General features: G+C 49.4%; 5 pseudogenes; all 5 read right to left on the bottom strand.

The window, feature by feature from the left end:
• Positions 1–1,606: 1,606 nt before the first annotated feature.
• On the bottom strand, positions 1,607–1,817 carry LOC124769531 (annotated as a pseudogene).
• Positions 1,818–5,044: 3,227 nt separating this feature from the next.
• Positions 5,045–5,255, bottom strand: LOC124769532 (annotated as a pseudogene).
• A 3,225-nt stretch (positions 5,256–8,480) lies between these two features.
• Positions 8,481–8,691, bottom strand: LOC124769534 (annotated as a pseudogene).
• Positions 8,692–11,921: 3,230 nt separating this feature from the next.
• On the bottom strand, positions 11,922–12,132 carry LOC124769576 (annotated as a pseudogene).
• Positions 12,133–15,363: 3,231 nt separating this feature from the next.
• On the bottom strand, positions 15,364–15,575 carry LOC124769590 (annotated as a pseudogene).
• Positions 15,576–15,672: the final 97 nt, after the last annotated feature.

A 15,672-nucleotide genomic window follows, 5' to 3' on the forward strand; every position in this document is an offset into this window, starting at 1 on the left:
CAGTCAGTCACCTCAAGACCCAAGATACGTTGTTCCCCTACAATCCGGTTGCATGGGCGTTCGATGGTCAATGATCGTGGCCCTAGTGGCATTAGCACCATTTTGTTGGATTTTAACATGGCACCGGATGCTCGTTCATAAACGTGGAGGACTCGGCGAACCGAATCGATGTCATTGGCGTTTGCTACAAACACACCTACACCATCCGCGTATGCCGCACTGCGGAAGGTGACGCCTGGGAAAGGAACACCATCGACCATCCGTCCGGTGTCACGCAGCATGGGGTCCAGCGCCAAAGCGATAAAATACACTGACAAGGGACAGCCTTGTCGAACTGATCGTCTGATGGGAATTGGTCGTGATCTGCAGCCGTTCACAATGATTCTGAAATTTGCTCCATCCAAGAAGTGCCGGATGACTCTTATGAAGTGCTCCCCGAAACCCTTCCGCGACATAACGGCCAGCAGGTAAGGATGGGAGAAGGCACCGGCGAAATCTAGAGATCAATTGAAGCCGGGGTTCGAGCGTCGGCGGTGGGTGAGTAAGACAGCATCACGGTATATAGAAGCAGCGGTGAAGGTGGTTCGATTCGAAACGCCAGTGTACCTTATTCATTACCTGTTTAAGATGTGAAGCCACACTTCGTGCCACCAACTTATAATCAGTGTTAAGAACACGTCCTTAGCCCGACAGTGACCTGTGACCTTTGGATTAAGGACAATACGTACAGCTAGAAAATCGGCGGGTAGCTCGCAACCAGCAAACATCTCCTCGCACGTTTTGCAGAAGCGGTCTCCTAACAGGCCGGAAAACCTAGCACTTCGATTAGTGCTGGAATGGCACAATCGAAGGGCGGTATCCTTGCGGAGTACCGCCAGAGATGAAAAACCGCAGTGTCAGGCCCTAAATGCTTGCAGCGTGTGCGCTCCACATGTGGGAGTGACACACGGTGGTGCGGGCCGATATGGCAACAGGCGACCGTCGAAAACATCGCAAAGGCAAGTGCCGGAAGGAACGACCAAATACGAGATCACTCGTCAACATCCCAGTACTACCCTCCATGTCGAGGAGTAAACTGCGACTCCCATTTGAACGCCGCTAGCTGCCAGGGCAGTGGAGAAGCCGTGAGGCCGCCCCACAGCAGCGTCAGGCCGGTGCGAGCTATACTGGCGCGAGCTACACCTAGCCGAGTGCTTACATCGTCCACCGCCTACTGCATATGTGTGTGTGCGTGTGTACACACGTATTCAGCGTGCGTGCGGCGGCGACGACGACGACGTTCGCGAGGAGCTAAGGATATAACTCCAAAAAATGTAATTAAAATTATCTGTGCCCGGACCATAAGAGACGCTAACGAGGCATCCGAAGGCACTGTCCTGTGCCCTCATAAATTACCAGCCTAGCGTAATGCGGCTGCAAGTGCCGTCCGGCTAACCGCAAAAAAAAAAAAAAAAATTCTTAAGATAATCTTAAATTAATGAAAAGAAATCGTGGTGTGTAAGCAACTAACTACTGGGCACATCAACAACTACGACAAGTTTTGCTACCAGCGGAATATCTGATCACTGCAGAAAGTTAACCCATTTCAGGCTGTGTTTTAATTAATTTTAGGTGGGCCGATCCCGGCCGTACTTCAATGCCGGGCCAACCCGCGACAGAGGTGGAGCAAGCCCCTAGCACTCCGTCATAAGCCAAAAATGAGTGTAATATTCTGGTCGTGTGATGCAGGACGTATCAGATATTAAGCTGATAAGACAAATACTACACTTTTTTCCCTCCTACCTCCCCTATAGACCTACCTTTTCCTCTCCAAAAATGCCGCCATCCTCTAGTGTCGACGCAGCACGTAAAGCAGGGTGTTGTTAGTAGCAAGACTCATTGCCATAAACCGAAAATAAAAGCGGAGGCATACTCTGCTATGCCTTGGGGGCGACGACACACTACTCAGAAACACACCTCCCTCTCCAGGTGTGAAGCAAGTGATGATGTTAAAAACTAAATAGAAAGAAATAAATAAAGACAGAAATGAAGGCAAAATAAAAAAAAACAGCGACGGCAGCACACTCAAACGAAACTGGCGAGATAATCCCATCGCCCATAGAATTAACGAAGTAATAATCCTCTAAGATAGGTTATGTTTTCCAATTTTCCAATAATTTTTCATACAAGGTTCACACAATTTCCGTGTTAACAATTTCCATATTATCAGTATCATAGAACAGTCTACTCTAGTGATGCCCTGAAGGCCAATATCAAATCTGGGGTATGGGTAAGTCAAGGGTAGTTTGAAAGTCTGAGTGACAAAGATCCAGGGGTACACTCAGGCAATTCTTATACGAGGTGCCTTAGTCAGCCCGGAACACCTTTTGATAACCATGAACCATTGCAACTTTAAGAAATCTTGCAAAAGTAATGGTATATTTCCGGTCAGATTCCGCCAGGCGATGCTGGCTCCAAAGGTAGTCCATGAAAGAGACAGCATCGGTGAGGCAAAGGTCATAGATCGTGAAAATGGTGTGGCCCAAGAGCCACACCATTGCGTTACGTCGTGTTCGTTGGTTGGTCTGAATATCAGGGGTAAGGAACCAGTCGATTGACACATAGTCCAGTGTAGTCCCACCGATCAGCGCTAATAGCACACGTGCAAGGTCCCACACTTCTGTGACGTGAGGGCATAAGAGACGATGCTCTCTGGTGTCTACGTCACCACATCGGCCGCAAGCAGCCGAGGGCCATAGGCGGATGGCCGCCAGGCGGTGATTAGTGGGTATTAAATTGTTTACAACGCGATACCATAGCGCTGAAACTTCTGTGGGAAGGGCTGGGTGGTTGATATTAGCCCAAGCTTGGTGCCAGATGACCGACGGTCGTCTGTCCTCCAATTTATGTGGTGTGGGCTGGCCTCGAAGCGCCTAGTAAAGGCGCTTCGATGTGCGTGCCTTGTCGGTGGCCACTGTTAGGACGTAACTTTGATTGAGGTAATAGTCCTTGACTGTCGTCATCCGGAATGGAATATGTGTCAAACATACTGGTGCACGCGCCGATTGTGGGCGATAACGGTCGAAAAGCACCGCTGTTGTACCACCTGGGTCAATCTCACGCAAAGTGGCGATACTTTGAATCAGGATTGCCGCACATTTGCGGGGAAAGTCAATGAGTCCAAGGCCACTATCGACCTTTGGCAGTGTACAATTCTGCGCATCAACTTTGAATAGTGCATGCCGCCACAATAGGCAATATACTGTTTGTGAGATGGCTCTGCTGGTTTGTTTCGGTAGCGTATGGAGTTGTGCTACATACTATGCCCGTGATAGGATGTATGTACTAATCAGTTGGATTCGTTGATGGAGGTCGAGTCGTCGATCAGTGTGACTCATGCAAAATCCTCTGATGCGCGTGAGAATCCGCCTGCACGTGAGTGTTAACATGCGCTGCGGACAGTCAGTCACCTCAAGACCCAAGATACGTTGTTCCCCTACAATCCGGTTGCATGGGCGTTCGATGGTCAATGATCGTGGCCCTAGTGGCATTAGCACCATTTTGTTGGATTTTAACATGGCACCGGATGCTCGTTCATAAACGTGGAGGACTCGGCGAACCGAATCGATGTCATTGGCGTTTGCTACAAACACACCTACACCATCCGCGTATGCCGCACTGCGGAAGGTGACGCCTGGGAAAGGAACACCATCGACCATCCGTCCGATGTCACGCAGCATGGGGTCCAGCGCCAAAGCGATAAAATACACTGACAAGGGACAGCCTTGTCGAACTGATCGTCTGATGGGAATTGGTCGTGATCTGCAGCCGTTCACAATGATTCTGGAATTTGCTCCATCCAAGAAGTGCCGGATGACTCTTATGAAGTGCTCCCCGAAACCCTTCCGCGACATAACGGCCAGCAGGTAAGGATGGGAGAAGGCACCGGCGAAATCTAGAGATCAATTGAAGCCGGGGTTCGAGCGTCGGCGGTGGGTGAGTAAGACAGCATCACGGTATATAGAAGCAGCGGTGAAGGTGGTTCGATTCGAAACGCCAGTGTACCTTATTCATTACCTGTTTAAGATGTGAAGCCACACTTCGTGCCACCAACTTATAATCAGTGTTAAGAACACGTCCTTAGCCCGACAGTGACCTGTGACCTTTGGATTAAGGACAATACGTACAGCTAGAAAATCGGCGGGTAGCTCGCAACCAGCAAACATCTCCTCGCACGTTTTGCAGAAGCGGTCTCCTAACAGGCCGGAAAACCTAGCACTTCGATTAGTGCTGGAATGGCACAATCGAAGGGCGGTATCCTTGCGGAGTACCGCCAGAGATGAAAAACCGCAGTGTCAGGCCCTAAATGCTTGCAGCGTGTGCGCTCCACATGTGGGAGTGACACACGGTGGTGCGGGCCGATATGGCAACAGGCGACCGTCGAAAACATCGCAAAGGCAAGTGCCGGAAGGAACGACCAAATACGAGATCACTCGTCAACATCCCAGTACTACCCTCCATGTCGAGGAGTAAACTGCGACTCCCATTTGAACGCCGCTAGCTGCCAGGGCAGTGGAGAAGCCGTGAGGCCGCCCCACAGCAGCGTCAGGCCGGTGCGAGCTATACTGGCGCGAGCTACACCTAGCCGAGTGCTTACATCGTCCACCGCCTACTGCATATGTGTGTGTGCGTGTGTACACACGTATTCAGCGTGCGTGCGGCGGCGACGACGACGACGTTCGCGAGGAGCTAAGGATATAACTCCAAAAAATGTAATTAAAATTATCTGTGCCCGGACCATAAGAGACGCTAACGAGGCATCCGAAGGCACTGTCCTGTGCCCTCATAAATTACCAGCCTAGCGTAATGCGGCTGCAAGTGCCGTCCGGCTAACCGCAAAAAAAAAAAAAAAAATTCTTAAGATAATCTTAAATTAATGAAAAGAAATCGTGGTGTGTAAGCAACTAACTACTGGGCACATCAACAACTACGACAAGTTTTGCTACCAGCGGAATATCTGATCACTGCAGAAAGTTAACCCATTTCAGGCTGTGTTTTAATTAATTTTAGGTGGGCCGATCCCGGCCGTACTTCAATGCCGGGCCAACCCGCGACAGAGGTGGAGCAAGCCCCTAGCACTCCGTCATAAGCCAAAAATGAGTGTAATATTCTGGTCGTGTGATGCAGGACGTATCAGATATTAAGCTGATAAGACAAATACTACACTTTTTTCCCTCCTACCTCCCCTATAGACCTACCTTTTCCTCTCCAAAAATGCCGCCATCCTCTAGTGTCGACGCAGCACGTAAAGCAGGGTGTTGTTAGTAGCAAGACTCATTGCCATAAACCGAAAATAAAAGCGGAGGCATACTCTGCTATGCCTTGGGGGCGACGACACACTACTCAGAAACACACCTCCCTCTCCAGGTGTGAAGCAAGTGATGATGTTAAAAACTAAATAGAAAGAAATAAATAAAGACAGAAATGAAGGCAAAATAAAAAAAAACAGCGACGGCAGCACACTCAAACGAAACTGGCGAGATAATCCCATCGCCCATAGAATTAACGAAGTAATAATCCTCTAAGATAGGTTATGTTTTCCAATTTTCCAATAATTTTTCATACAAGGTTCACACAATTTCCGTGTTAACAATTTCCATATTATCAGTATCATAGAACAGTCTACTCTAGTGATGCCCTGAAGGCCAATATCAAATCTGGGGTATGGGTAAGTCAAGGGTAGTTTGAAAGTCTGAGTGACAAAGATCCAGGGGTACACTCAGGCAATTCTTATACGAGGTGCCTTAGTCAGCCCGGAACACCTTTTGATAACCATGAACCATTGCAACTTTAAGAAATCTTCCAAAAGTAATGGTATATTTCCGGTCAGATTCCGCCAGGCGATGCTGGCTCCAAAGGTAGTCCATGAAAGAGACAGCATCGGTGAGGCAAAGGTCATAGATCGTGAAAATGGTGTGGCCCAAGAGCCACACCATTGCGTTACGTCGTGTTCGTTGGTTGGTCTGAATATCAGGGGTAAGGAACCAGTCGATTGACACATAGTCCAGTGTAGTCCCACCGATCAGCGCTAATAGCACACGTGCAAGGTCCCACACTTCTGTGACGTGAGGGCATAAGAGACGATGCTCTCTGGTGTCTACGTCACCACATCGGCCGCAAGCAGCCGAGGGCCATAGGCGGATGGCCGCCAGGCGGTGATTAGTGGGTATTAAATTGTTTACAACGCGATACCATAGCGCTGAAACTTCTGTGGGAAGGGCTGGGTGGTTGATATTAGCCCAAGCTTGGTGCCAGATGACCGACGGTCGTCTGTCCTCCAATTTATGTGGTGTGGGCTGGCCTCGAAGCGCCTAGTAAAGGCGCTTCGATGTGCGTGCCTTGTCGGTGGCCACTGTTAGGACGTAACTTTGATTGAGGTAATAGTCCTTGACTGTCGTCATCCGGAATGGAATATGTGTCAAACATACTGGTGCACGCGCCGATTGTGGGCGATAACGGTCGAAAAGCACCGCTGTTGTACCACCTGGGTCAATCTCACGCAAAGTGGCGATACTTTGAATCAGGATTGCCGCACATTTGCGGGGAAAGTCAATGAGTCCAAGGCCACTATCGACCTTTGGCAGTGTACAATTCTGCGCATCAACTTTGAATAGTGCATGCCGCCACAATAGGCAATATACTGTTTGTGAGATGGCTCTGCTGGTTTGTTTCGGTAGCGTATGGAGTTGTGCTACATACTATGCCCGTGATAGGATGTATGTACTAATCAGTTGGATTCGTTGATGGAGGTCGAGTCGTCGATCAGTGTGACTCATGCAAAATCCTCTGATGCGCGTGAGAATCCGCCTGCACGTGAGTGTTAACATGCGCTGCGGACAGTCAGTCACCTCAAGACCCAAGATACGTTGTTCCCCTACAATCCGGTTGCATGGGCGTTCGATGGTCAATGATCGTGGCCCTAGTGGCATTAGCACCATTTTGTTGGATTTTAACATGGCACCGGATGCTCGTTCATAAACGTGGAGGACTCGGCGAACCGAATCGATGTCATTGGCGTTTGCTACAAACACACCTACACCATCCGCGTATGCCGCACTGCGGAAGGTGACGCCTGGGAAAGGAACACCATCGACCATCCGTCCGATGTCACGCAGCATGGGGTCCAGCGCCAAAGCGATAAAATACACTGACAAGGGACAGCCTTGTCGAACTGATCGTCTGATGGGAATTGGTCGTGATCTGCAGCCGTTCACAATGATTCTGGAATTTGCTCCATCCAAGAAGTGCCGGATGACTCTTATGAAGTGCTCCCCGAAACCCTTCCGCGACATAACGGCCAGCAGGTAAGGATGGGAGAAGGCACCGGCGAAATCTAGAGATCAATTGAAGCCGGGGTTCGAGCGTCGGCGGTGGGTGAGTAAGACAGCATCACGGTATATAGAAGCAGCGGTGAAGGTGGTTCGATTCGAAACGCCAGTGTACCTTATTCATTACCTGTTTAAGATGTGAAGCCACACTTCGTGCCACCAACTTATAATCAGTGTTAAGAACACGTCCTTAGCCCGACAGTGACCTGTGACCTTTGGATTAAGGACAATACGTACAGCTAGAAAATCGGCGGGTAGCTCGCAACCAGCAAACATCTCCTCGCACGTTTTGCAGAAGCGGTCTCCTAACAGGCCGGAAAACCTAGCACTTCGATTAGTGCTGGAATGGCACAATCGAAGGGCGGTATCCTTGCGGAGTACCGCCAGAGATGAAAAACCGCAGTGTCAGGGCCTAAATGCTTGCAGCGTGTGCGCTCCACATGTGGGAGTGACACACGGTGGTGCGGGCCGATATGGCAACAGGCGACCGTCGAAAACATCGCAAAGGCAAGTGCCGGAAGGAACGACCAAATACGAGATCACTCGTCAACATCCCAGTACTACCCTCCATGTCGAGGAGTAAACTGCGACTCCCATTTGAACGCCGCTAGCTGCCAGGGCAGTGGAGAAGCCGTGAGGCCGCCCCACAGCAGCGTCAGGCCGGTGCGAGCTATACTGGCGCGAGCTACACCTAGCCGAGTGCTTACATCGTCCACCGCCTACTGCATATGTGTGTGTGCGTGTGTACACACGTATTCAGCGTGCGTGCGGCGGCGACGACGACGACGTTCGCGAGGAGCTAAGGATATAACTCCAAAAAATGTAATTAAAATTATCTGTGCCCGGACCATAAGAGACGCTAACGAGGCATCCGAAGGCACTGTCCTGTGCCCCCATAAATTACCAGCCTAGCGTAATGCGGCTGCAAGTGCCGTCCGGCTAACCGCAAAAAAAAAAAAAAATTCTTAAGATAATCTTAAATTAATGAAAAGAAATCGTGGTGTGTAAGCAACTAACTACTGGGCACATCAACAACTACGACAAGTTTTGCTACCAGCGGAATATCTGATCACTGCAGAAAGTTAACCCATTTCAGGCTGTGTTTTAATTAATTTTAGGTGGGCCGATCCCGGCCGTACTTCAATGCCGGGCCAACCCGCGACAGAGGTGGAGCAAGCCCCTAGCACTCCGTCATAAGCCAAAAATGAGTGTAATATTCTGGTCGTGTGATGCAGGACGTATCAGATATTAAGCTGATAAGACAAATACTACACTTTTTTCCCTCCTACCTCCCCTATAGACCTACCTTTTCCTCTCCAAAAATGCCGCCATCCTCTAGTGTCGACGCAGCACGTAAAGCAGGGTGTTGTTAGTAGCAAGACTCATTGCCATAAACCGAAAATAAAAGCGGAGGCATACTCTGCTATGCCTTGGGGGCGACGACACACTACTCAGAAACACACCTCCCTCTCCAGGTGTGAAGCAAGTGATGATGTTAAAAACTAAATAGAAAGAAATAAATAAAGACAGAAATGAAGGCAAAATAAAAAAAAAACAGCGACGGCAGCACACTCAAACGAAACTGGCGAGATAATCCCATCGCCCATAGAATTAACGAAGTAATAATCCTCTAAGATAGATTATATGTTTTCCAATTTTCCAATAGTTTTTCATACAAGGTTCACACAATTTCCGTGTTACCAATTTCCATATTATCAGTATCATAGAACAGTCTACTCTAGGGATGCCCTGAAGGCCAATATCAAATCTGGGGTATGGGTAAGTCAAGGGTAGTTTGAAAGTCTGAGTGACAAAGATCCAGGGGTACACTCAGGCAATTCTTATACGAGGTGCCTTAGTCAGCCCGGAACACCTTTTGATAACCATGAACCATTGCAACTTTAAGAAATCTTCCGAAAGTAATGGTATATTTCCGGTCAGATTCCGCCAGGCGATGCTGGCTCCAAAGGTAGTCCATGAAAGAGACAGCATCGGTGAGGCAAAGGTCATAGATCGTGAAAATGGTGTGGCCCAAGAGCCACACCATTGCGTTACGTCGTGTTCGTTGGTTGGTCTGAATATCAGGGGTAAGGAACCAGTCGATTGACACATAGTCCAGTGTAGTCCCACCGATCAGCGCTAATAGCACACGTGCAAGGTCCCACACTTCTGTGACGTGAGGGCATAAGAGACGATGCTCTCTGGTGTCTACGTCACCACATCGGCCGCAAGCAGCCGAGGGCCATAGGCGGATGGCCGCCAGGCGGTGATTAGTGGGTATTAAATTGTTTACAACGCGATACCATAGCGCTGAAACTTCTGTGGGAAGGGCTGGGTGGTTGATATTAGCCCAAGCTTGGTGCCAGATGACCGACGGTCGTCTGTCCTCCAATTTATGTGGTGTGGGCTGGCCTCGAAGCGCCTAGTAAAGGCGCTTCGATGTGCGTGCCTTGTCGGTGGCCACTGTTAGGACGTAACTTTGATTGAGGTAATAGTCCTTGACTGTCGTCATCCGGAATGGAATATGTGTCAAACATACTGGTGCACGCGCCGATTGTGGGCGATAACGGTCGAAAAGCACCGCTGTTGTACCACCTGGGTCAATCTCACGCAAAGTGGCGATACTTTGAATCAGGATTGCCGCACATTTGCGGGGAAAGTCAATGAGTCCAAGGCCACTATCGACCTTTGGCAGTGTACAATTCTGCGCATCAACTTTGAATAGTGCATGCCGCCACAATAGGCAATATACTGTTTGTGAGATGGCTCTGCTGGTTTGTTTCGGTAGCGTATGGAGTTGTGCTACATACTATGCCCGTGATAGGATGTATGTACTAATCAGTTGGATTCGTTGATGGAGGTCGAGTCGTCGATCAGTGTGACTCATGCAAAATCCTCTGATGCGCGTGAGAATCCGCCTGCACGTGAGTGTTAACATGCGCTGCGGACAGTCAGTCACCTCAAGACCCAAGATACGTTGTTCCCCTACAATCCGGTTGCATGGGCGTTCGATGGTCAATGATCGTGGCCCTAGTGGCATTAGCACCATTTTGTTGGATTTTAACATGGCACCGGATGCTCGTTCATAAACGTGGAGGACTCGGCGAACCGAATCGATGTCATTGGCGTTTGCTACAAACACACCTACACCATCCGCGTATGCCGCACTGCGGAAGGTGACGCCTGGGAAAGGAACACCATCGACCATCCGTCCGATGTCACGCAGCATGGGGTCCAGCGCCAAAGCGATAAAATACACTGACAAGGGACAGCCTTGTCGAACTGATCGTCTGATGGGAATTGGTCGTGATCTGCAGCCGTTCACAATGATTCTGGAATTTGCTCCATCCAAGAAGTGCCGGATGACTCTTATGAAGTGCTCCCCGAAACCCTTCCGCGACATAACGGCCAGCAGGTAAGGATGGGAGAAGGCACCGGCGAAATCTAGAGATCAATTGAAGCCGGGGTTCGAGCGTCGGCGGTGGGTGAGTAAGACAGCATCACGGTATATAGAAGCAGCGGTGAAGGTGGTTCGATTCGAAACGCCAGTGTACCTTATTCATTACCTGTTTAAGATGTGAAGCCACACTTCGTGCCACCAACTTATAATCAGTGTTAAGAACACGTCCTTAGCCTGACAGTGACCTGTGACCTTTGGATTAAGGACAATACGTACAGCTAGAAAATCGGCGGGTAGCTCGCAACCAGCAAACATCTCCTCGCACGTTTTGCAGAAGCGGTCTCCTAACAGGCCGGAAAACCTAGCACTTCGATTAGTGCTGGAATGGCACAATCGAAGGGCGGTATCCTTGCGGAGTACCGCCAGAGATGAAAAACCGCAGTGTCAGGGCCTAAATGCTTGCAGCGTGTGCGCTCCACATGTGGGAGTGACACACGGTGGTGCGGGCCGATATGGCAACAGGCGACCGTCGAAAACATCGCAAAGGCAAGTGCCGGAAGGAACGACCAAATACGAGATCACTCGTCAACATCCCAGTACTACCCTCCATGTCGAGGAGTAAACTGCGACTCCCATTTGAACGCCGCTAGCTGCCAGGGCAGTGGAGAAGCCGTGAGGCCGCCCCACAGCAGCGTCAGGCCGGTGCGAGCTATACTGGCGAGAGCTACACCTAGCCGAGTGCTTACATCGTCCACCGCCTACTGCATATGTGTGTGTGCGTGTGTACACACGTATTCAGCGTGCGTGCGGCGGCGACGACGACGACGTTCGCGAGGAGCTAAGGATATAACTCCAAAAAATGTAATTAAAATTATCTATGCCCGGACCATAAGAGACGCTAACGAGGCATCCGAAGGCACTGTCCTGTGCCCCCATAAATTACCAGCCTAGCGTAATGCGGCTGCAAGTGCCGTCCGGCTAACCGCAAAAAAAAAAAAAAAAATTCTTAAGATAATCTTAAATTAATAAAAAGAAATCGTGGTGTGTAAGCAACTAACTACTGGGCACATCAACAACTACGACAAGTTTTGCTACCAGTGGAATATCTGATCACTGCAGAAAGTTAACCCATTTCAGGCTGTGTTTTAATTAATTTTAGGTGGACCGATCCCGGCCGTACTTCAATGCCGGGCCAACCCGCGACAGAGGTGGAGCAAGCCCCTAGCACTCCGTCATAAGCCAAAAATGAGTGTAATATTCTGGTCGTGTGATGCAGGACGTATCAGATATTAAGCTGATAAGACAAATACTACACTTTTTTCCCTCCTACCTCCCCTATAGACCTACCTTTTCCTCTCCAAAAATGCCGCCATCCTCTAGTGTCGACGCAGCACGTAAAGCAGGGTGTTGTTAGTAGCAAGACTTATTGCCATAAACCGTAAATAAAAGCGGAGGCATACTCTGCTATGCCTTGGGGGCGACGACACACTACTCAGAAACACACCTCCCTCTCCAGGTGTGAAGCAAGTGATGATGTTAAAAACTAAATAGAAAGAAATAAATAAAGACAGAAATGAAGGCAAAATAAAAAAAAACAGCGACGGCAGCACACTCAAACGAAACTGGCGAGATAATCCCATCGCCCATAGAATTAACGAAGTAATAATCCTCTAAGATAGATTATGTTTTCCAATTTTCCAATAATTTTTCATACAAGGTTCACACAATTTCCGTGTTAACAATTTCCATATTATCAGTATCATAGAACAGTCTACTCTAGTGATGCCCTGAAGGCCAATATCAAATCTGGGGTATGGGTAAGTCAAGGGTAGTTTGAAAGTCTGAGTGACAAAGATCCAGGGGTACACTCAGGCAATTCTTATACGAGGTGCCTTAGTCAGCCCGGAACACCTTTTGATAACCATGAACCATTGCAACTTTAAGAAATCTTCCAAAAGTAATGGTATATTTCCGGTCAGATTCCGCCAGGCGATGCTGGCTCCAAAGGTAGTCCATGAAAGAGACAGCATCGGTGAGGCAAAGGTCATAGATCGTGAAAATGGTGTGGCCCAAGAGCCACACCATTGCGTTACGTCGTGTTCGTTGGTTGGTCTGAATATCAGGGGTAAGGAACCAGTCGATTGACACATAGTCCAGTGTAGTCCCACCGATCAGCGCTAATAGCACACGTGCAAGGTCCCACACTTCTGTGACGTGAGGGCATAAGAGACGATGCTCTCTGGTGTCTACGTCACCACATCGGCCGCAAGCAGCCGAGGGCCATAGGCGGATGGCCGCCAGGCGGTGATTAGTGGGTATTAAATTGTTTACAACGCGATACCATAGCGCTGAAACTTCTGTGGGAAGGGCTGGGTGGTTGATATTAGCCCAAGCTTGGTGCCAGATGACCGACGGTCGTCTGTCCTCCAATTTATGTGGTGTGGGCTAGCCTCGAAGCGCCTAGTAAAGGCGCTTCGATGTGCGTGCCTTGTCGGTGGCCACTGTTAGGACGTAACTTTGATTGAGGTAATAGTCCTTGACTGTCGTCATCCGGAATGGAATATGTGTCAAACATACTGGTGCACGCGCCGATTGTGGGCGATAACGGTCGAAAAGCACCGCTGTTGTACGACCTGGGTCAATCTCACGCAAAGTGGCGATACTTTGAATCAGGATTGCCGCACATTTGCGGGGAAAGTCAATGAGTCCAAGGCCACTATCGACCTTTGGCAGTGTACAATTCTGCGCATCAACTTTGAATAGTGCATGCCGCCACAATAGGCAATATACTGTTTGTGAGATGGCTCTGCTGGTTTGTTTCGGTAGCGTATGGAGTTGTGCTACATACTATGCCCGTGATAGGATGTATGTACTAATCAGTTGGATTCGTTGATGGAGGTCGAGTCGTCGATCAGTGTGACTCATGCAAAATCCTCTGATGCGCGTGAGAATCCGCCTGCACGTGAGTGTTAACATGCGCTGCGGACAGTCAGTCACCTCAAGACCCAAGATACGTTGTTCCCCTACAATCCGGTTGCATGGGCGTTCGATGGTCAATGATCGTGGCCCTAGTGGCATTAGCACCATTTTGTTGGATTTTAACATGGCACCGGATGCTCGTTCATAAACGTGGAGGACTCGGCGAACCGAATCGATGTCATTGGCGTTTGCTACAAACACACCTACACCATCCGCGTATGCCGCACTGCGGAAGGTGACGCCTGGGAAAGGAACACCATCGACCATCCGTCCGATGTCACGCAGCATGGAGTCCAGCGCCAAAGCGATAAAATACACTGACAAGGGACAGCCTTGTCGAACTGATCGTCTGATGGGAATTGGTCGTGATCTGCAGCCGTTCACAATGATTCTGGAATTTGCTCCATCCAAGAAGTGCCGGATGACTCTTATGAAGTGCTCCCCGAAACCCTTCCGCGACATAACGGCCAGCAGGTAAGGATGGGAGAAGGCACCGGCGAAATCTAGAGATCAATTGAAGCCGGGGTTCAAGCGTCGGCGGTGGGTGAGTAAGACAGCATCACGGTATATAGAAGCAGCGGTGAAGGTGGTTCGATTCGAAACGCCAGTGTACCTTATTCATTACCTGTTTAAGATGTGAAGCCACACTTCGTGCCACCAACTTATAATCAGTGTTAAGAACACGTCCTTAGCCCGACAGTGACCTGTGACCTTTGGATTAAGGACAATACGTACAGCTAGAAAATCGGCGGGTAGCTCGCAACCAGCAAACATCTCCTCGCACGTTTTGCAGAAGCGGTCTCCTAACAGGCCGGAAAACCTAGCACTTCGATTAGTGCTGGAATGGCACAATCGAAGGGCGGTATCCTTGCGGAGTACCGCCAGAGATGAAAAACCGCAGTGTCAGGCCCTAAATGCTTGCAGCGTGTGCGCTCCACATGTGGGAGTGACACACGGTGGTGCGGGCCGATATGGCAACAGGCGACCGTCGAAAACATCGCAAAGGCAAGTGCCGGAAGAAACGACCAAATACGAGATCACTCGTCAACATCCCAGTACTACCCTCCATGTCGAGGAGTAAACTGCGACTCCCATTTGAACGCCGCTAGCTGCCAGGGCAGTGGAGAAGCCGTGAGGCCGCCCCACAGCAGCGTCAGGCCGGTGCGAGCTATACTGGCGCGAGCTACACCTAGTCGAGTGCTTACATCGTCCACTGCCTACTGCATATGTGTGTGTGCGTGTGTACACACGTATTCAGCGTGCGTGCGGCGGCGACGACGACGACGTTCGCGAGGAGCTAAGGATATAACTCCAAAAAATGTAATTAAAATTATCTGTGCCCGGACCATAAGAGACGCTAACGAGGCATCCGAAGGCACTGTCCTGTGCCCCCATAAATTACCAGCCTAGCGTAATGCGGCTGCAAGTGCCGTCCGGCTAACCGCAAAAAAAAAAAAAAAAAAAAATTCTTAAGATAATCTTAAATTAATGAAAAGAAATCGTGGTGTGTAAGCAACTAACTACTGGGCACATCAACAACTACGACAAGTTTTGCTACCAGCGGAATATCTGATCACTGCAGAAAGTTAACCCATTTCAGGCTGTGTTTTAATTAATTTTAGGTGGGCCGATCCCGGTGGTACTTCAATGCCGGGCCAACCCGCGACAGAGGTGGAGCAAGCCCCTAGCACTCCGTCATAAGCCAAAAACGAGTGTAATATTCTGGTCGTGTGATGCAGGACGTATCAGATATTAAGCTGATAAGACAAATACTACACTTTTTTTCCCTCCTACCTCCCCTATAGACCTACCTTTTCCTCTCCAAAAATGCCGCCATCCTCTAGTGTCGACGCAGCACGTAAAGCAGGGTGTTGTTAGTAGCAAGACTCATTGCCATAAACCGAAAATAAAAGCGGAGGCATACTC

This window comes from Schistocerca piceifrons, unplaced genomic scaffold, assembly GCF_021461385.2.
Source record: "Schistocerca piceifrons isolate TAMUIC-IGC-003096 unplaced genomic scaffold, iqSchPice1.1 HiC_scaffold_701, whole genome shotgun sequence".
Taxonomy (NCBI): Eukaryota; Metazoa; Arthropoda; class Insecta; order Orthoptera; family Acrididae; genus Schistocerca; species Schistocerca piceifrons.